Source organism: Herpailurus yagouaroundi, unplaced genomic scaffold (assembly GCF_014898765.1).
Source record: "Herpailurus yagouaroundi ecotype Mexico unplaced genomic scaffold, PumYag 216, whole genome shotgun sequence".
NCBI classification, from domain to species: Eukaryota; Metazoa; Chordata; class Mammalia; order Carnivora; family Felidae; genus Herpailurus; species Herpailurus yagouaroundi.
Genome location: NW_024412447.1, coordinates 12,981,625 through 13,003,312, shown reverse-complemented (window position 1 = coordinate 13,003,312; position 21,688 = coordinate 12,981,625). Strand labels below are relative to the sequence as shown.

Here is a 21,688-nt window from a genome sequence, read left to right as displayed (position 1 = left end):
TAAACTACTTTTCCTCTACCGTGAAAACAGATATACTCTTTTTCCCCTCATCTTCTTAATGTCCAGTTGCACACAACTTCAAAAAAGGCAGTGACTATTAAGGATACCATCTAACCCCTCAAAATAGAAACATCTATGAAACCATGAACCCGGTTGCACTCACCATTTGAATCATTAGTCACAAAAACTCCCTTCTTCTCTCTCATCCCATATGTCAAATATTTATTAAATAACTATTATGTGTCAGATAGGACGCTAGAAAGCTGCATGCTCTCTAATGTCTGTTCTGAGGTGTTCAATTTTTCATTTTGAATACATGATTTCAACAACTTTCTACCTCAACTAGAATTTTGCATGCAATAAATGAATCTGATCTTCAACACTGCCTCAAAACACATACAGGGTCGGCCTTCCTTTCCACACAGGCTTACCGAGGCATAAGTGACACACGATACACAGTACATAAGGCCAACATGCTCTGCGGAGAGCAGCCACGCCCTCTCCTGCAACACCACACGAGTGCCCACACACGGGGCTGAGGGTTCGCAGACATTCCCCACATCCAAGTCTTTGCCATTGTGAGTGGCAGATGATTACATGATACAAATTCCTGGGGCCACGGGAATGTACAGGAGTTTGACAAACCACCCCATGCCATTTTTTCCAAAGTCTTCCCCAAGCCACACACCAGTAAAGCTGTGCTGTTCAAAATCAGGAGACACTCAGAGTCTGTCTTTCAATCTCCTCCTCTTCCTTGTTTCTCCTTTTCCAATTTTACTCTCTTTGACTTATTCACACTTTACTCCTCCTTTCCTCTAAAAGTGCTCCCAGGTTGGGGCACCTGGGTGGCTCAGTCGGTTAAGCGTCCAACTTCGGCTCAGGTCATAATCTCACAGTTTGTGAATTTGAGCCCCACATTGGGCTCTGTCCTGACAGCTTAGAGCCTGCTTCAAATTCTATGTCTCCCTCTCTCTCTGCTCCTCCCCCCTCATGCTCTGTCTCTCTCTCCTTCAAAAATAAATAAAAACATTAAAAAAAACTTTTTTTAAGTGCCCCCAGGCAAGAGTTAACATCGTCCATACTCTGTTAGCAAGTCACTAAGCTGAGCAAGCTTAATGTATCAGCACTCCCAGGAGCAGTGGAAAATACACAAGAAACCAATGTCTAATTTTTTAGTTTAGACCATCAGCTAGTGGGGGGGGGGGGGTGTGGTGTTCTGATAGAGCAATTATTTCCCTGAAATCTTGCTACACAGGCAGCCATGAATCTCTTCCTAGACCATTTGATTCTGGTTCCTTCATTCGTTCAGTAAATATTCAGTTGGTATCCATCACATTCCAGCTATTGTTTTAGGTACCAGGAAAACAGCCGTGCACAAAACAGACAAAAATTCTGCCCGGTAAAAGTTTACAATTTATAGGGCAACATGTACAAAGACCAATTCAATAAGTGATATGCAATTATGGCACTTGGCATTGAATGTTAATCATTCTTCCATAAATAAATCAGTATACACACATACATACACACACACACACACACACACACACACACACACACACACACACACGATGTGAGAAGCTTGTCATCTTGTTTCAATGACGACATGACATGCTGTAGAGGCCAGTAAAACTAACGGTGAATTCCAGGGCCAGCACCAGCCAGCTGGGCCATCTTGGCCAAGTTTCATACGCTTTCTGAAAGAGCCAAAGTTTCCTTCATGCAGAGAGAAGGCTCAGCTGGAAGAATTCTAAACTCAAATTTTTAAATTTTCTTTTTTTTTTTAATGTTTATCTATTTTGGGGAAAGAGAGCACGAGCGGAGGAGGGACAGAGAGAGGGGGATTGGCAGATCCAAAGCAGGCTCTGTGCTGACAGCAGCAAGCCCAGGGTGGGGCTCGAACTCACGAACCGTGAGATCATGTCCTGAGCCCAAGTCAGACGCTCAACCAACTGAGCCACCCAGGCGCTCCATCAAAATTTTAGATTTTCTACTTGTCTCATGGAAGGATAGGGGTCACAAAGAGAAGACTGTTAGGTAAGACAAGTTAGACTGTTAATTATCTAGGGGAAAGGTCTCTATAAAGAGCACATACCATTCTTTATGTGACCAAGACCTATCAAATGTTTCAAGAGGTGTTTACCATATCCCTGAAGCCAGCAACAACATAAAGGTAGCTTTAGTCAAGGCTGTAGATGCATTCATATAGGTACGCCCAGATGATTATTCATATCCATATTCCTTATCTCCTTAATCCTTGCCCCACACCCCAAGAAATCTTTTTGAGTTTAAAGAACAGTGACTATCCTTACCTTCCATGTTTGAAATAAGGAATGAACTAGGTATTTCAGCAAACTTATCAAATACTCAAAATTCTATATACTGATGGTAACAATGGACAAAGCGGTAAACACCTCCCCCTCCCTGGACAAACACAATGAGTTTAAAACAAAGTATTTCTAGTGGCATGTAACCCAGCAAATGGCTGGGTTTTCAGGCTGCTCCCTCTACTTTACCTCCTTAATCTTGATTTCTGATATACTAAGTAATAGTATTTGTCTCCATACAACCATTTTATGAGCAAGTTCCATTAGTAGAACCTAAATGTACCAACTAAGTCAACTTGCCATTAAGCTAGGTATTTAAGATGAGAACTGGACTCAGTTTACAAACAGCAAGTAGCCTTTCAGAGTGTGGAACTGATGAAAAATCAGCCTAAAATATCACTACTTTTCCACACTTAGCTTCTCTTTATTGTACCTCCTCTCAATATTTTATTATAAAAACTTTAAATCCACAGAGAAGTGAAGAGGCCAATTAATTCCCAGACACTCTTCACTCAGATTCACTAACTATAATATTTTGTCACAAAATTTACTAACATTTTGCCGTATGTGCCCACGCTCCGTTGTCTCCCCTTTCCCCCCATCTCTCCACTCCATGCCTTCCCCCCCTACACATACACTTTTTGAATCGTTTGAGAATTGAAAACTTTGATACTTCACCCTACTTGAGCATGAATCTGAAAACAAGGACATTCTCCTTTGTAACTAACAATGTCGTTAACACACTCAAACAGTTTGATGTTTTTGCTCAATATTGTCATCTACTACAACCCAATTTTCAAATTTCCCAAGTTGTCCCCAAATGACCTTTTCAGCACTGCCTTCAACCAAAGATCCAATCAAAGCTCACACTCTCCCTTTTGACGGCTGAGTCTCTCGAGTTTCCATTAACCCAGAACAGCCGTCCCTATCACCTTCTCATTTAATCCAGTTTACCCCTGTTAGGGACCCGATGTTCAAGGACTGCCATGTGAACTGAATTATGGTATCAAATCACTCTTTTATAAATAGCTGTAAAATGTTTTAATCCATCTGGGAGAAATTATGGCATGATGAAGAATGACTTTAAAATTTATAGACTGAAAATTCTCAGTCTTTTCATCTTGATACTACGTTTGTGAATCCAGGGCCACACTGTCCATGTGTAGGTTTTCAAAGCTTATCTTCCAGACATTATGAATCCAGCTCTGAACTTCAAACCTACTGCTTCTGCAACTCCAAGGCTGGTTAAATCTAAGAGAATTTTTATAAAAGATTGGGGAAGGGCTACCCACAGTATTTGATTCAGAGATAACCCCAAATTCACCAATCAGAAATAACCCCAAATTCACCAAGTAACTGCTTATTAACATGTTTCCTACTTTGAAATAAGAATCACAATATCACCATGCACAGAAAAATTACACTAAAAATTGAAGGAACTATTATTTGATCTGGTAATAACTAAGTTCTCAAAGCAAATCTGGATAATTGCTCAGAACACATATAAAATAATAATATCAATATGTACAATTTCTATTCCGTCCTTCAACTTTCAGCCAATTTAGTTCCTCAAGTCAGGAACACCATCCTAGTCAAGGAGGGAGGCCTAGAGACCCTTTCTAATACTGGAAAGTTTGCAATGGCCTTTGGCCAAAATCAATAAAGTTCTCACCTGGAAACTGGCTTTACTGCCAAGAATAGCCATTAGTGGTAGGAGGAAGGGGGGATTATGATCCGCAATAGTATTTCTCCAAGTAAGCCTGACACTGGATTTCTGTAAAAAAAATTCCAATCAACAATTCCAGGTTATAACAAACACTGTTTGCAGATCTGAACTTAATTTTTTTAATTGCTAACACAGCACCTGCCCTACAAAAGGGGTTTGTTTTGTCCATTCATACATTCATTCAACAAACACTGATTTAGTGGACATACCCAGCGTGTGCCAGGAACCCCACAAGGTACAGAGGATTAAGGATCTGCTATCACTGAACTCACTTTCAGTGAGAAATGACAGACAAAAAAAAAAAAAAATTGAATGAATAAGTAAATACATTTACAAAGGAGATCTTCCAGACGGTCCCGATGTGACCTGCTATGCAGAACACACTGGCAGCCTTTGCTGCCGAAGACCTCAACAGCCCTCATAACAGCTGTGAATGCTGAGAGAAGGACACACTGCTATGCAGCCCCCAGAAGGAGCTGCTGATGTTCTACCCCAGGACCAGCAGTGCCCTACAACACCAGACATGGCTTGGACTCCAAAGTTGTGGCTGTTCCACGTGTACCCACACTTCAGACCCAGTCCACAAATCATATACCTCATTGGCAGTTAATACTAAAATAAAGAAGGACCATGTACAACTCAACAGTAAAACACACACATCCACAAACAATCTGATTCAAAAGGACCTGAACAGGCAATTTGCCAAAGAAGATATACAAATGGTCAACAGGCACATTAAAAGGTATTCAAGGGGTGCCTGGGTGGCTCAGTCAGTTGAGCATCTGACTCTTGAATTTAGCTCAGGTCATGATCCCAGGGTCATGCAATCGAGACCTGTGTCAGGCTCCACACTGAGTGTAGAGCCTGCTTAAGATTCTCTCTCTTTCTCTCTCTCCATCTGTCCCCCTCTCCTGCTCACACATGCACACTCTCTTTCTCTCTCTACCTTAAAATCATTTTAAAATTTAAGGGGCGCCTGGGTGACTCAGTTGATTAAGCGTCCAACTTTGGTTCAGGTCATGATCTCATGGTTTGTTGAGTTTGAGCCCCACACCCAGCTCTGTGCTGACAGCTCAGAGTCTGAAGGCTGCTTCAGATTCTGTATCTCCCTCTCTCTCCGTCCCTGTCCTGCTCATGCTCATGCTGTCTGTCTGTCTCTCTCTCTCTCAAAAATAAATACCATTTCAAAAATTTTAATAAAGGTACTCAACATCATCAAGAGAAATACAAATCAAAACCATAATGAGATATCATTTCACACCTGTTAGGATGACTATTAGCAAAAACACTTGAGACTGTCTTTTCTCCATTGTATATTCTTGCCTCCTTTGTTGATAATTGACAATATAAGCAGGAGTTTATTTCTGAACTCTGTTGCACTGATCAATGTATCTGTTTCATGCCAACATGCTGTTTTGATTACTGTAAGTTTGTAGCACAGTTTGAAATCAAGGAGGAAGAGGCCTCAGTCTTTCTCTGTCCTTCTCAGGATTGCTTTGGCCATCATTGTCTTTTCTGTTCTAGTTCTGCAAAAAAATGCCATTGGTACTTCTGTATAGATTGCATATCTATAGACTGTTTTAGGTAGTATGAATACTTAAACAATATTAATTCTTCCAATCCATGGGCATGGTATATCTTTCCATTTATCTGTGTCATCTTCAATTTCTTTCATCTGTGTCTTACAATTTTCAGAGTGCAGGTCTCTCACCTCCTTGGTTAAATTTATTCCTCAGGATTTTATTCTTTCCAATGCAATTATAAAGGGAATTGTTTTCTTAATTCTCTCATAGTTCATTACTAGTGCACAGGAATGCAACAGATTTCTGTATATTAATTTTATAGCCTGCAACCTCGCTAAATTCATTTATCAGTTCTAACAGTTTTTTGGTAGAGTCTAGGGTTTTCTATATATAATATCATTTCATCTGTAAATAGTGACAGCTTTACTTATTTTCTAATTTGGATGCCTTTAATTACTTTTTCTTGTCTGACTGCTGTGGTTAGGACTTTGAATACTATGTTGAATAAAAGCAGTGAGAGCTGACATCCTTGTCTTATTCCTGATCTTAGAAGAAAATGAAGCTGGCACTTTCTTACATCATATACAAAAATAAACTAAAAATGGATTAAAAATTTAAATATAAGACCAGAAACCATAAACATCCTAGAAAAAATATAGGCAGTAAGCTTTTGGACATTGATCTTAGTAATACTTTTGTTGTCCTAAGGCAAGAGCAACAAAAGTAAAAATCAACTACTAGGACTGTATCAAACTAAAAAGCTTTGTAAAGCAAAGGAAACCATCAACAAAAGGAAAAGCAACCTACTGAATGGGAGAAGACATTTTCAAATGATACAATCAATAACAGATTAATATCCAAAATAAAGAACTCATACAACTCAATATAAAAACATCTGATTAAAAAAGAAGCAAAAGACCTGAATAAATATTTCTCCAAAGATGACATACAGATAGCCAACAGACATGTGAAAAGATGCTCAATATCACTCATCATCAGGAAAATGCAAATCAAAACCACAAGGAGATCTCACCTCACACCTGACAGAATGGCCATTCTCAAAAAGACAAGAATAAACAAGCACTGCTGAGGATGTGGAGAAAAAGGAACCCTTATGTAATGTTAAATAGTGCAGTCACTATGAAAAAAGTCTGGAGGTTTCTCAAAAAATTGAAAACAGAAGTACCATAGGACCTAGTAATTTCACATTTGGGTTTTTACCTAAAGAAAACTAAAACACTGATTCAAAAAGATATATGCACCCCTATGTTTATTGCAGCATTATTTACAACAGCCCCAGTATGGAAGCGACCTAAGTGTCCATCAAATAGAAATGGATAAAAAAGATGAATGGATAAAGAAGATTTTACACACACACACACACACACACACACGCCAATAAAAAAAGTATTGAGGGGTGCTTGGGTGGCTCAGTTGGTTAAACATCCGACTCTTTTTTTTTTAACATTTATTTATTTTTGAGAGACAGAGTATGAGCAGGGGAAGGGCAGAGAGAGAGAGGGAAACACAGAATCCGAAGCAGGCTCCAGGCTCTGAGCCATCAGCACAGAGCCCAACATGGGGTCAAACCCAAAAACTGTGAGATTATGACTTGAGCCAAAGTCAGATGCTCAACTGACTGAGCCACCCAGATGCCCCTAAGCATCTGACTCTTGAATTCAGCTCAGGTCATAATCTCACGGGTTCATGAGATCAAGCCCCATGTTGGGCTCTGCGCTGACAGTGCAGAGCCTGCCTGAGATTCTCTGTCTCCCCCTCTCTCTCGGCCCCTTCCCAGCTTGCACTCTCTCTCAAAATAAATAAATACACGTCAAAAAATAATAATTGAAATCTTGCTATTCATAAGGGCTAAAGGAAGTATGTCAGACAGAGAAAGACAAATATCATATGATTTCACTTATATGTGAAATCCAAAAAACAAAACAAATGAACAAACAAAACAGAAACAGACTCACAGATGTGGATAACAATCTGGTTGCCAGGGAAGAGGAAAGATGGGCAAAATAGGGGAAGGGGATTAAAAGGTACAAACTTCCAGTTACAAAATAAATAAGACACAGGGATGCAATGTATAGCATATAAATACAGTTAGTAATATTTTAACACTTTTGTATGGTGACAAAGGGTAGCTAGTTTCATCATGGTGATCACTTCATAATATATATAAATGTTGAATCACTGTGTTGTACAGCTGAAACTAAGAGAATATTGTATGTCAACTACACTTAAAAAAAAAAATTAGAGGTAACCACTGTTAGGAAGAATGTGAAAAAAAGGAAACCCTTGTACACTTTTTGTGGGAATAGAAATTTGTACAGCTATTATGAAAAACAATATGGAGGTTCCTAAAAAATGCAAAATAAAACTACCATATGAGCCTGCAAATCCACCTCTGGGTATATTTTACAAGTAAAATACATTATCTTACAGAGAAAATCTACACTCCCGTGTTCATTGCAGTATTATTTACAAAAGCCACGACATGGAAACACCTAAGTATCCATCTATGAAGGAATTGATAAAAAAAGATGTGAGATACACACACACACACACATACACACTTGAATATTAATCAGCCATAAAAAAGAACATCCTGTCATTTGCAACAATGCTGATGAACCTGGAGGGCATTAAGTTAAGTGAAATATTGCCAGGCTGACAAAGACAAACACTGTATGGCATTACTTACATGGGAAAAAAGTTGAACTCATACAAGGAGTAGAACGGCAATTGCAGGGTTGGGGGATAGAGGAAATGAGGAAATATTGGTCAAAGGGTACAAATGTTCAGTTATAAGATGATTACGTGCTGAGGGTCTAAAGTACGGGCTGGCGATTATAGTTATTAACACTGTACAACATACTAGAAATTTGCCGAGAGTACATACTAAGCTTTCTCATCACACACACACACACACACACACACACACACACACACACAAGGTAACTATGTGAGGTGTGTTAATTAACTTGATTGTGGTAGTTATTTTATAAGGTACACATATATCAAATCATCCCATTGTACATTTTAAGTATATATAATTTTATTTGTCAATTATAGCTCAATAAAGCTGAAAAAAATGTGCTTGGGGACCTTGTCGATGGCTTCAGACACACGGCTAGAATGAAGATTAGTTTTATTTTCAGTTCGTCATCAGTTTCTCTTCTTTATAAAAACGCCAACAAAATCCTTTCCAAAACCTTATGTCACCAACTAGCCATTATTCTTAATCACCTCCAGATTTTGTTGTAGTGAAGAGTATCTCACAACAATGGCATGTGACAGAGGTTGTCCAGGCCTCCTGTCCACAGCTCCCAGATTACCCATCTGCCAAGGCCCGTAGACAATTGGAAAGAACGTTAAAGCAGTGGGGTGGCTGGATTTCCAGAGAGTGTTATTTGGAATGATGAAGAATGCAATGGAGTCTGTAATCAGCCAGGGCAGTTTCAGACAAATTGCCTCAGGAAGGGGAAAGGGTTTCTACACACCATTCACTCGAGAGGGACCACACGCTGTAGTCAGCACAGGGAAAAGTGGCTGTCCTCATTTGTACTAAAAAATAAACAAAGTGAAAGATGTTTTCCTTGAAAATAATATAATACAATTAAGAAGGCAAAAAACCACACACACACATACTCATTGCTCCTAATAATTCCACTATCAGTAAATATTTTGTTGGCAGTAAACATTTATTAAAGATTCTGTCCAAATTTTCATAAACACTTCAGAACTCAGATTTGTAAATCCAAAGTTTCCTTTTCAAATCTCACCTCTTTAAAAAGAAAATGTTCAAACACAATCTGAATCAACATTAGAAAAAAAATCCTTACATTTTTTACCATATTAGACTTCCCACATGATAAAAACAGTAACAGTTTAATCAGAGAGCAGATAAACTCTGTAAAAACTGTGCTGTTTAATGAATCGTAGTATTTTACAGTTAAGTATGTGTGCTTTTTGCTATATTCCTAGAACCCAGAGAAAGAAAAATCATATCTCTGAATATATACTTCATATAGACATTAAACTTTTCTGCAGAGATCTCTTCAAAAATACTATTATAGAAGCGTATACATATGGCACCTATATGTTTAGTTTTATAATGTCCCCCAAAACTATAGATGTTTCATTTTAATAACATACTGATTTTGCCCAACATTAATAAATCTAATCAACTATATACTGAAAATGCTTTTATCTTCCCCAGAAGAAGCAATTTGACAGAAATCAAAAAAATCCTCCATTAAGAGTCATCAGTTAGTTATTTGACCTACAATTTTTTTTTTTTATGTCATGCACATTCACACGCTTACAACTTATGCACACATACAACATGGCACGTGTTCCTTCAGATTCGGGAAGATGATAGTGTGCAATGAAGTCACTCCCACAAACCAAAATGATAAGAAATAAATAACTCAAGAGAAGGAAAAGCTACATCCACCATATTGTTTCTGTGGCTTTCTCCTTCATGGCAAGAAATTTGAACTCTCTGTAAATGCTCAACAATGGAGGAATAATTTAATAAACTATAATGAAAACCCAAAGGAATTCTGACAAATAGTACCCAGAAATATTATAAAGAATGATGTAAGGGTACATGCAAAAAGAAAAATATAAAAGTATGTAGAAATAGTTATAAAGTGTAACTGAGGGCCAATACTGGAATGGAAAATGCAGGAAGTAAAATTTGTGCCACTGTTAGGATTATAATCACTTTTTCCTAACAAAAGAAAAGAAAAATTAGTACCAAATGAAAGAAAAGGTTCAAGTCATTACACTATGGGTTTCCAGCAGAGTAACTGAACTTTATAGCTATGGTCTACACTTCTGGCCACTTGTGCTAAAGTGTGATTCTAGGCTGACGGCCCTCAGCTGCAGCACTAAATAGCTTTTCAGCTCCAAAATCCAGAGTCTTCCCTTGTCACTACAGAACCTAGCTGAATATTAAAGTCTTCCCCTATTTCTTGCTGAATGACAGTCCCTGTAATGAATCTCTCAAAATCATACCAGGAAAGAATCTGAGTATAGTTCCCAAATTATACCCCTGCTAATTCGCTCCAGAGGCTTTCATCTCTGTCAAGAACATAGCACAACTGAGTCCTCCACTGGTTATGTAAGTGACCCGCCAGGTTATCACATGCCAAGACCTATGCTTTGTCTCTGACCACTTGTTTGGTTCACTGAATGGGCAAAAGTGGCTGAGCAGAAGCAAACTCATTGATGTAATTTTTCTTCATTTTACCTGTGGGTGATGATTCCCATTGGTAAGCACTGCCTCGCTTTTGTCTTTTATTTTTCTCTCAGACTCACACATATATAACACACATACTCTAGAGGCCCAAAGAAAATAATCCACGTTTTTACAGATAGCCTGGAGCAGGAGGGAGAGAAGAAAGGAAAAGAAAAGGGGGGGGGGGGAGAATACCACAGCACACAAAGCCTTCCTTGTTCCTGTAATCTTTCTTAGACAAATTCTACATTAGAGAAAGCCACAGCTGAGGATTTTACGGTGGTGTTAAACACTACTTAAGTCCCCTGAGAGGGAAGGCATGCATTCCCTTTAGTATTCACTGTGCTAAGCTACTCAGCTTTCCTGAAAGATAATCTAACAGAGCAGTCAAAAAGAAAAAGCACAGACCATGGTACTTGCACTTAGCTGCTTATATACGTGTTTCTTTCCTTCCCAGGAAAGAAAGCAAACAAATATGTTCTTGGGACCAATTCACACAAGGCTAGGTATTCTGTCCTGAGCAAAGAAGACACCTAATATCCTCTGACTACATCAGTAAATTAATTCAGACAGTATGTTCCTAAAACTGTATTCTGTGTTGTAGACAGTACCCCAGAGGAAGACTAGATTTCTTGTCCTCAAGAAACGGGTAATCTGAATTGAAAACAAGACGCGTAGATATAAACCAGATTAACGAGAGCAGGTAGCTAAGCAAAAAATACAGAAACTCATGATTAGCTATCTAAAACATGGTAAGTGCAAATGCAATTACCATGAACAACTGAGAAAAAACAATGAACTCCAGATGTGCACATATCAAATGATTAAGAATAGGAGTACACATATTTCGATGGGTCTGATTAATTTCTATTAAGGGCCTACAAAGATTTTATTGTCTACTCTTAAGTCTTACTAGGAAGAAATACCATTTATTAATATCCGAATTTCAGTCTTAAGTTTATCCACGATTTATTCATAAATCTAATATGAAATGTATTTCAAGGCACGTGATACTCAAAGACCAGACTCAATTCAAGACTCTTAAGGGTTGATGGTGTGTAATGAAGGCCCATAATGAGTATCATTTAGATGGTTATGACAGGAGTATAAAAACCACAGGCAAGAAACACTTCTCACTCTTGAGATAACAGTGATTATACTGATTGTATCTATGTGTACTAAGTAGTGACATGGGACATTCATTAACCCAAAGTCCTGAATAAGAATTCAAATATGAAATAAGAAAGAAAATCTATGCTTAAAATATTCACTTGTGGAATAAAAATGGAACATATCCCACCTTCTTGTAGGTGAATATTACCTAACCTAAAATCAGGCCAACCACATATCTTTCACAATAAGTGATCTTTTAACAGACTTCCACTCAACTGACCAGCTTGATCAACTGTAGTCCTCATTTCCTTTGTAAAACATACTGAACAATTCACAGCCAATGAATGCTCCTCCATAAGACACCAATGCATCATACAATCACCAAGAGTAAACTGTTCTAAGACCTGTTCGTGCCAGTTTTATTTATTATTTAATTAAATACCATGTAAACCAACGATGAGTGCAAAATGAAAGGCAGATATTGCTTCCATAAAAATTAAGCTGAATACTATAAAGGGAACTCCTTAAAAAATAAACTGTTGATAATTTAAACAGTAGACAACCATAAAAGACTGGGAAGAGGAATCTAAAAGGATTCTTCACTCATATTACTCACATATGTCTATGTTGTTTCAACAGTTTTAGTACACCTTCACAGGTAACTGTAGTCCATGCATTACAGACGTGGCTTATTCAAGAAAGAACAATTGGAACACAAATCAGTGGAACCATTCTCAAAGTAACCCTCAGTCCATTATTTTAAAGTCCTGGGGATCTTTAAAACAAAACAAAACAAAAAAAGTAGCCATGACTTTTTGAAGTGCCATGAAGTGCCATGGCTACACTACAGACCAATTTAATCAGAATTTCTAAGGTTGATACCTGAACATCACTATTTGGGGGCGGGGGGGTAGGGAGAGTGAGCAAGTGAGTATGGGAGTAGGGAGGGGCAGAGGAAGAAGGAGAGAGAGAATCTTAAGCAGCGTCCACGTCCTGCACAGAGCCCAGCATGGGGCTCTATCTCATGACCCGGAGATCATGACCTACGTTAAATTCAAGAGTTGGATGTTCAACTGACTGGGTCAGCCAGGTACCCAAGAACATCACTATTTTTTAAGCTCCCCAAGTTTCAAAGCTCCCCAGTGCACACCCAATGCAAACCACTGATCTACACCAAAAGATCAGTGAGAAACGCATAATCACTTGTCTTCCTATAAAATAATGCATTCAAATATACTTTTTTCTTTTAACGATTTCAAGCTTTAATAGTTTTTAACTTACAAATGCACTATGGAACTGGTTATGTCAGATGAGAAGTACTTTACCAAACACCACCACCAAAAAAGTGTATAACTAGATCTACTTTGGCCTAACAATGAAAACGAATGGAATTTGAGTATCTTTCTTCTCACAAACATCTACAGGTAAGATCTACCAGTTACAGGGGCGCCTGGGTGGCTCAGTCGGTTAAGCGCCCGACTTCAGCTCAGGTCACGATATCGCGGTGTGTGAGTTCGAGCCCCGCATCGGGCTCTGTGCTGACTGCTCAGAGCCTGGAGCCTGTTTCAGATTCTGTGTCTCCCTCTCTCTCTCACCCTCCCCGTTCATGCTCTGTCTCTCTCTGTCTCAAAAATAAATAAATGTTAAAAAAAAAATTTTTTTTTTAAATAAAAAAGATCTACCAGTTACAGCAAAGTGAGTACAGAACATCACTTCTTTATTTTCAAGCAAGTTCTTTGGTCCTCTCTGAATAAATCTCAACTATCTATCCTGTTCTTTCTAGAACATTGGTGAGATCCTCCAACTACACTAAGTGTACACAATAACATTCTAGGAAGGCACAGGGGACAGTGAGCCTTAAAAGGCTGGTGGCAGGACAAGGGGAAGGTTGGTGATACTTGGGTGGAGAGTTTCATTTCAATGTGTGCACAGCAAAAACCTCCAATTTCGGAAGCCAAATTCATGAGTTCTCTCATTTACACATGCTAAAACCATACAATAAGTAACTGTACGTGCAGCTCTTCCGAGTGCTCTCAATGTCAAAAAAGAGCAAAAATACCATCTGAAAAACAAAGCCAACGTCTGAGTGCATATCCCTTGTTGGTCCCCCTACTGCAGCCAGTGTCTAGCAGACAGCCTTCTCACAAGGAGCTAGTACAGCCTGCAGAAAAGGCTGCTTTCGGCCCTTGGCACCACCAAGGGTGACACTACTTAATACAAATCACATGTGATGTCTTGCGTAGTCTTCAACACCAACCAGCTCTGTTGCCGGCTGAGGTCCTCCTCATATTCTAATAAATTAATCTGGAATTGGGTTTTTGACGCAGATTAGCTGCATCTTTCACTTCCAGAGTACACTGGTAAAACACAGTCTTCAAACTCGCCACGTGCACCACGCTTCCGTGTGCCTCATACTCACTCCAAGAGGAGGACTGTGACTAAAAGCCTTTCCACTGGAGATATACCCTTGGAGCTTCTGCGCGGCTGCTTATCCTTACCCTTTTTATTTGAGCTGTCAAAAGGATGAACAGTCTTTCCACTGAAACGAGTCCACTCTAAGTGTGCAGCAAAATGTATAGTGTAGCCGGATGTCAAGATCGAGTCCTTCTTGTCTCAAACAACAAGTTTTCCTCCACCAAACTACAAAGAAGAGCAGAGGAAACAAGATTCTGCCATGTCTAATTTCTACTGCCTATCAAGCGAGAAGAAAGGGACCGGGTCCCATGCTCCATAGCTTGCTCCATACCTTAAATTTCCCTTTGGAATTCTGAAACTCATTTTCTGACACAAATTGACTGCTTCATTCTAACAGAAGAAGCCAATAAAATTCTAGAAAATGCTAGTAAGAGTTCAGGCATAGTTTTCCAAACACATATACATAAATAAATAAATTCCATATTAACTTTGAAATTAAAGACTGAGCTAGAGAACACACTTTTATTTTTTTAAGTTTTTTTATGTTTATTTACTTTTGAGAGAGAGAAATAGAGAGAGAGAAAGAAGGAGACAGAGAGACAGACAGACAGAGACAGAGAGAGAGAGAGAGAGAGAGCATGAGCAGGGGAGGGGCAGAGAGAGAGCGAGAGACAGAATCTGAAGCAGGCTCCAGGCTCCAACCGACAGCACAGAGTCCGATGCGGGGCTCAAACCCACGCCTGTGAGATCGTGACCTGAGATGAAAATTGGATGTTTAACCAAGTGAGCCATCCAGGTGCCCCGAGAACACACTTCAAACTTAAGGGCAGATATGGCATGAGGTTTCAAGCAAGACGGCCGACGGGGTTAAACAGTATTTATAATAATCTCAGAGCAGTTCAAAGAAACACCCTTCACCCAACAAAGAAGTGGACTCATTTCCCCACACCTCAGTCAACACCTCATTGAACTGATGTTTCAAGAAGAAAAAAATGTGTTGTTTCCTAGACTATGCTCTTTCTAGATAAAGTAACTAACAATTCTTTAATGAAACTAGAATTAAGAATTCCAGTCTTCTTAGAACAATGCGCTTTTGGAATTTCCTGGGAAAAGAAAAATAGTGCAAAGATGATGTTTCTTAGGGATCCACAGCTTGATGGAATAACACTGAAGCGAGGGTGAAGATACAAATGTGTGTGTTCGTGATAATACAGCTTCAAAAAAGCAAGGTAAACTTACCATGGAGCTGCTGCTAGCAAAGATTAACACAGCATGATGACATTTCAAGTACAAATGGGAGAAACATAAAGATAATAAAAAACAATCATGACTGTCTATGGAGCACTTAGTACCAGGCCTCATGCAACACAAACACTTAGGAACATTATGTCATTTAAACCATACAAAGGTGTACTGAAAGGTGAAGAGAGGAAAGCGGACCAGCTGGAAAACCGGGAACCCAGATCCTGAGACAGTGGAGAGTTCCCTAGGTTTTCATTTTCCTTTTTGTTTGTTGACTCAAAAATCCCAGACTATGAGCTGAAGAAGGCAGAAGAAACCCCAAAACACCAACAGCAGATACAAAAAAGACCCTAAGAAAAGTCCGCTCTCTTTAGACAAAAGACCAGGAAAGAGTCAAACTGGCAACGCAAACAACTTTTGGAAAACAGCAAAGAAAAAACTGGGACACAGCCACTTCCCCGTCAGCAGGGGTGAGTAGGGAGCCTAGACTTCCTCCCTCACCAGGTTCTCAGGAGGTACTTCACCTCCTCAGCTAGTTGGGTGTCAGAGAAGCCTGAGTAAAGATTCTGGACCTTCAATCTGCCAGGCAGAAAAGAGCTCCACCCTCTTCCCTGGGACAGTGGAGACCAAGTAAAGAAACTAAATCCTCAAGGGGCAGGAAGGAGGTACCTCCTACTTCTCCCCACTGCAGGGGAGGGGGGCGGTAAGAAAAGACAGTGTGGAAGGTCACTGCCTCATGGTAACAAGGCCACTGTCCTCCCCTGTGGTATCAGTGGAGGCTATGAGGGCAGCAGTAATGAGACATCATTAACCCCTCAGTCAGGATGGGATCAGATGAGGCTTAGAGGGGATGGGAACTCCTCCTCAGCACTAACCTGGAGGTCCTTTCCCTTTCAGGTGAAAACTGAGGTCAGGATGGAAACCGAGACTACTACCCCAATGTGGCAGTACCCTTTTCCTGTCACAGACCTGTCAGAAGAATTCAGCTAAAACAGAAGGTTTAGTTAAGATCCATGGTCTCAAAACAGAATGCAGGCATACGTCATTTTATTGTGCTCCACGTTATTGCATTTTTAACAAACTGAAGGTCTGTGGCAACCCTGAGTCAAGCAAACCTATCCACGCCACTTTCCCAAAAGCATCTGCTCACTTCGTGTTGCTGTGTCACACTTTGGTCGTTCTTGCAGTATTTCCAACCTTATCATTATTACTTTATTTGTTATGGTGATCATCGTGATTAATTACTCACTGACAGCACAGATGATGGTTAGCATGTTTTCGTAATAAACTATTTTTAAATTAAGGTACGTAGTTGAATTTTTTAGACATAAGGCTTCTGCACGCCTAATAGGTGACAGTGCAGTGTAAATGTAACTTTCATATGCACTGGGAAACCAGAAAATTCATTTGACTTGCTTATTGTGATATTTGCTTTCCTGTCGTGGTCTGGAACAGAACCTGTGGTATCCCAAAGGTGTGCGTCTACTCAAATATCCAAGTATCAATCGATATCACACCTAATATCAAGAACCAGAAAACTCTCAAGATTAATGGCAATTAATAGACATCAATGCTTAGATAACAGAAATGTTAGAATTATCTGACAAAGACTTTAAAGTGCCTACCGTAAAAATGTTCCACCAAGCAAATACAAGCATGCTTGAAACCAAAGAAAAAAATCAAAACCCCAGCAAAGAAATAAGTCTCGGCCAAGAAATAGCTATAAAGAAAAACCAAGAAAAAATTTAGAATTCAAAAACACAATATTTGATAACAAAACTAAAAACTCAAGAACTGTTTTTAAAAAGATTGAAGGAAATTGAAGAGGATGCTAATAAATGAAAAGATACTCCATATTTTCGGAATGGAACGCTTAATATTGTTCAGATTTACATACTACCCAAAAAGATCCACAGATTCAATGCAATCCCTAGCAAAATAAAAACTGCTTATCAGAGAATAGCAGAAATAGACAAATTCACCCTAAAATTTATATGGAATCTCAAGGGACTGCAAATTTTGAAACAAAACAATTTTGAAAAAAATAGAACAAAGTTGGAAGATTGACACTTTCTGATTTCAAAACATATTACAGTCATTGAAAACAGTACAGTACTATCATAAAGACAAGCAGACCAATGGAACAAAACAGAGAGCCCAGAAATAAACGCTTGCATACAAGGACAAATGGTCTTTGACAAGGGTGCCAAGACAAGGGTGCCAGTGGGGAAAAGATAGTCCCTTCAACAAATGGTGCTAAGGAAACCGGACATCCGCATGCAGAAGAATGAAGCTAGACCAATACTTACACCATGTACAAAAAATAACTCAAAATGAATTAAAGGCCTAAACATTAAGACCTAAAACTATAAAACCCCTAGAACAAAATATAAGGGAAAAGCTTCATGACATGGAATTTGGCAATGATTTCTTATATGACACCAAAAGCAAAGAAAGAAGAAGAAAAAACAAATTTGATGGGACCACATCAAATTAGTAAACTTTTATATAGCAAAGAACATAATCAACAGAGTAAAAAGGCAACTTATGAAATGGGAGAAAATGTTTGCAAATAAGGCGTTAATGCCTAGAATATATAAAGAACACTTACAACTCAACAACAAAAAAACAAATAACCTGAGTACAAAATGGGCAAAGGAGCTGAACGTCTATTTCTCCAAAGATGATATACAAATAAATGGCCAAAAAACATATGAAAAGATGCTCAACCTCAGAAATCATCAGAAAAATGCAAATCAAAACTATAATGTAATTACAGTGACCTCACATCCATTAGGAGGACCACCATCAAAAGACCTGAAAACAACACATGTTGGAGAGGATGCAGAGAAATTAGGACCATTGTTGGTGGGATTGTAAAATGGGGCAAATGCTATGGAGGTTCCCCCAAAAAAGTAAACAAAACTACCAGTATAATCCAGCAATATTACTTCTGGGTATATGCCCAAATGAACTGAAGGCAGGGTCTCATACTACCCATATTCACAGAAGTACTATTCATAATAGTCAAGAGAAAGAAGTAACTCGAATGTTCATCAGTAGATGAATGGATATATACATACACTGAAGATTATCCAGCCATAAAAAGGAAAGAAATCCTGCCACATGCTACAATATAGCTGAAACCTCAGGACAGTATCTTAAGTGAAAAACACCAGTCACAAAAAGACAAATACAAAGCATGGTTCTACTCATAAAAGTGGTGAAATTCATAGGAACAGAAATTAGAATGGTGGTTACCAGGAGCTGAGAGGAGAGAGAAAAGGAACTTTAGTTTAATGACTATATGACAGTAGAGCTAAAAATATATGAAGCAAAAACTGACATAAATGAGAATCAAAATCATAATTATAATTGGAAATTTCAACATCCCTCTGTCAAAAATTGATATAACTACTAACCAGAAAATCATCAAAGATGGAGGGCTCAACATCATCAACCAAAAGAATCCACTTGACATATATAGGACAGTCTATCCAAAGCAGAATACACATTCTTTCCAAGTACCCATGTAAACCATACCAAAACAGATCATGTGATGTACCAGAAGCAAAATTCAGCAAATATACAAAAATATAAATCCTACACTATGTTCTCTGACCACAATGGAACCAAACTAGAAAATGATAACTGAAAAAAGATAAGACAATAAAGTCTAAACACTCAAAAACCAACTATGCACTGTTAAATAAGCCATGTTTCAAATCAGAAGTCTTGAGGAGAATTTAAAAAATACATACAACTGAATAAAAATGAAAATACAACATGTCAAAATTCATGAGAATCAAAAAGCAGTGCTGAGAAGGAAGTTCATAGTACTGAATGTTCACATTAAAAAAAAAAAGGAAAACTCTCAAACCAATAATCACAACTATCACCTCAAGAACAAAACAAAAACAAACAAAAAAGTTCAAATGAGTAGAAGGAAGGAAATAATAAAGATAGAAGGAAGAAATGAAGTTGAAAACAGAAAAACAAAAAAAATTAAATGAAACAAAAAACTAGTTCTTCGAAAGGATCAATAAAATTGAAAAGCTTTAGCAAAAATGACAAAAGGAAAAAGACATCAACTACTAGTATTAGGCACGAAACAAGGAATATCACTATACAGACATCAGAAGAACAACAAGGAAATACTATGAACAATTCTACACACTTAAGCTTGGCAATTTAGATGAAAGTGGGTCATTTTGTGAAAAACAACATCTATCAGCATTCATACAATATAAAAGATAATTTAAATACCCCAATAATTACTGAAAAACTAAATTTATTTGAAAATTCCCAAAAATGAGGGGCACCTGGGCGGCTCATTCAGTTAGGCATCCAACTTCTGCTCAGGTCATGATCTCGCAGTTCATGGGTTTGAGCCCCACATCAGACTCTGTGCTGAAAGCCTAGAGCCTGGAGCCTGCTTCCGATTCTGTGTCTCCCTTTCTCTCTGCCCCTCCCCCACTTACACTTTGTTTCTCTCCCCAAAATAAATAAACATTAAAAAAAAAGTTTTTAATTAAATTCCCAAAAACGAAATTTCCATGTCCAGGTGTGTTTCACTAGAGAATTCCACACAAGGTTTAAAGAGCTAACACTAATTATACACAATCTATTCTAGAAAACAGAAGAGGAGCAAATACTTTGATTTCATTTTATAAAACTAACAATACCCTGATAACAAAACCTTTACCAAAAAATACATAAGATTATGGATCAAGTATTTCTCAAAAATGTAGATGCAAAAAATCCTTTTAAAAATATGGGCAAAATAAACACAGCAATACAGAAAGGTCATTATACACTATGACCAAATTGGACTTATTCCAGACATACAGGGATGGTTCAATATTTTAAAAGCAAGCAATGTAATCCACATTTTAACAGGCTCAAAAAAATCAAATGATCATATCAATTATTGCAGAAACAGCATCTGACAAAATTGAATATCAATTCAAGATTTTTAAAACTCAGAAAACTAGGAATAGAAAGGAACTTTCTCAATTGATAAAGAACATCTATAAAAAACCTAGAGCTAATATTATACTGAACCATATCCCCTAGAGATAAGGAACAAGACAAAACATATTCAGTTTTATCTCTCTTATTCCACACAGAACTAGAAGTTTTATCCAGTTCGATTAAGGAAAAAGATAAAAATTTACACATCAGAAAGGAAGAAATAAATCTGCCCCTATTTTATATGACATGAGTGTCCACACAGAAAATATCAAAGAATCTACAAATAAACTCCTGGAACTAATAAGTCCATTCATCAAAGTCACAGGATACAAAAACACCATACAAAAGTAAGTTGTATTTCTATATGCTAACAATGTGCATGTGGGACTCAAATTCTAAGTACAATACCACTGTCATTGCCCCAAAAACCAAATAGTTATAAATCTGACAAAAACATGTAAGGACTCATATGTTGAAAGCCACAAAACGATGAGTAAAAAAGCCAGAGAATATCTAACTACAGAAGAGACATACCTGCTTCATAGATAGAAAGACTCAATACAGTAAATTTTTAAATTCTCCCCAAATCAATATACTGGTTTAATGGATGCTGTTCCTATTAAAATGCCAGGAAGATATTTTTAAACACAGACAAGATAATTTTAAAATTTATACGGAAAGCACAAACAGTGCTTGATTCTAGCTAAATCAATGGAAAAAGAAGAACAAACTGGGAGAAATCACTATATTCCATTTCACCACATAATACAGCCACAGAACCAAGACTGTTCGGTATTGGTGGAAAAATAGACAGATTAATTGAACAGAAGGACCCAGAAATAGATCAACACAAGTACAGACTGATTTTTGACAAAGGAACAAGAGCAATTAAATGAAGAAAAGAAAAGCAAACGGTGCTTAATTAGACACACTTAAGTAAAACGAACAAAACTTTGACCTAAGTTTCACATCTTACATAAAACTTGTCTCAAAATGGATCATGGATTGAAATGTAAAACGTAAAATTATAAAACTCTTTAAACAAAGAAAAAAATTAAAGAGAAAATCTTCACAATCAAGGGATAAGCAAACAGTTCTCAGATTTAACAAAAAA

At 38.0% G+C, this 21,688-nt stretch overlaps 1 protein-coding gene and 1 non-coding gene across 2 annotated transcripts in view; both read right to left on the bottom strand.

Annotated features, from left to right (window-relative positions):
• LOC121017828 (autism susceptibility gene 2 protein-like) overlaps positions 1-21,688 on the bottom strand; it is a 796,117-nt gene that overhangs the window by 418,223 nt on the left and 356,206 nt on the right. The window lies entirely within an intron of this gene.
• Positions 1,883-1,967, bottom strand: TRNAP-UGG (transfer RNA proline (anticodon UGG)). The gene has a single exon. It is a non-coding gene; the product is annotated as a tRNA-Pro (tRNA).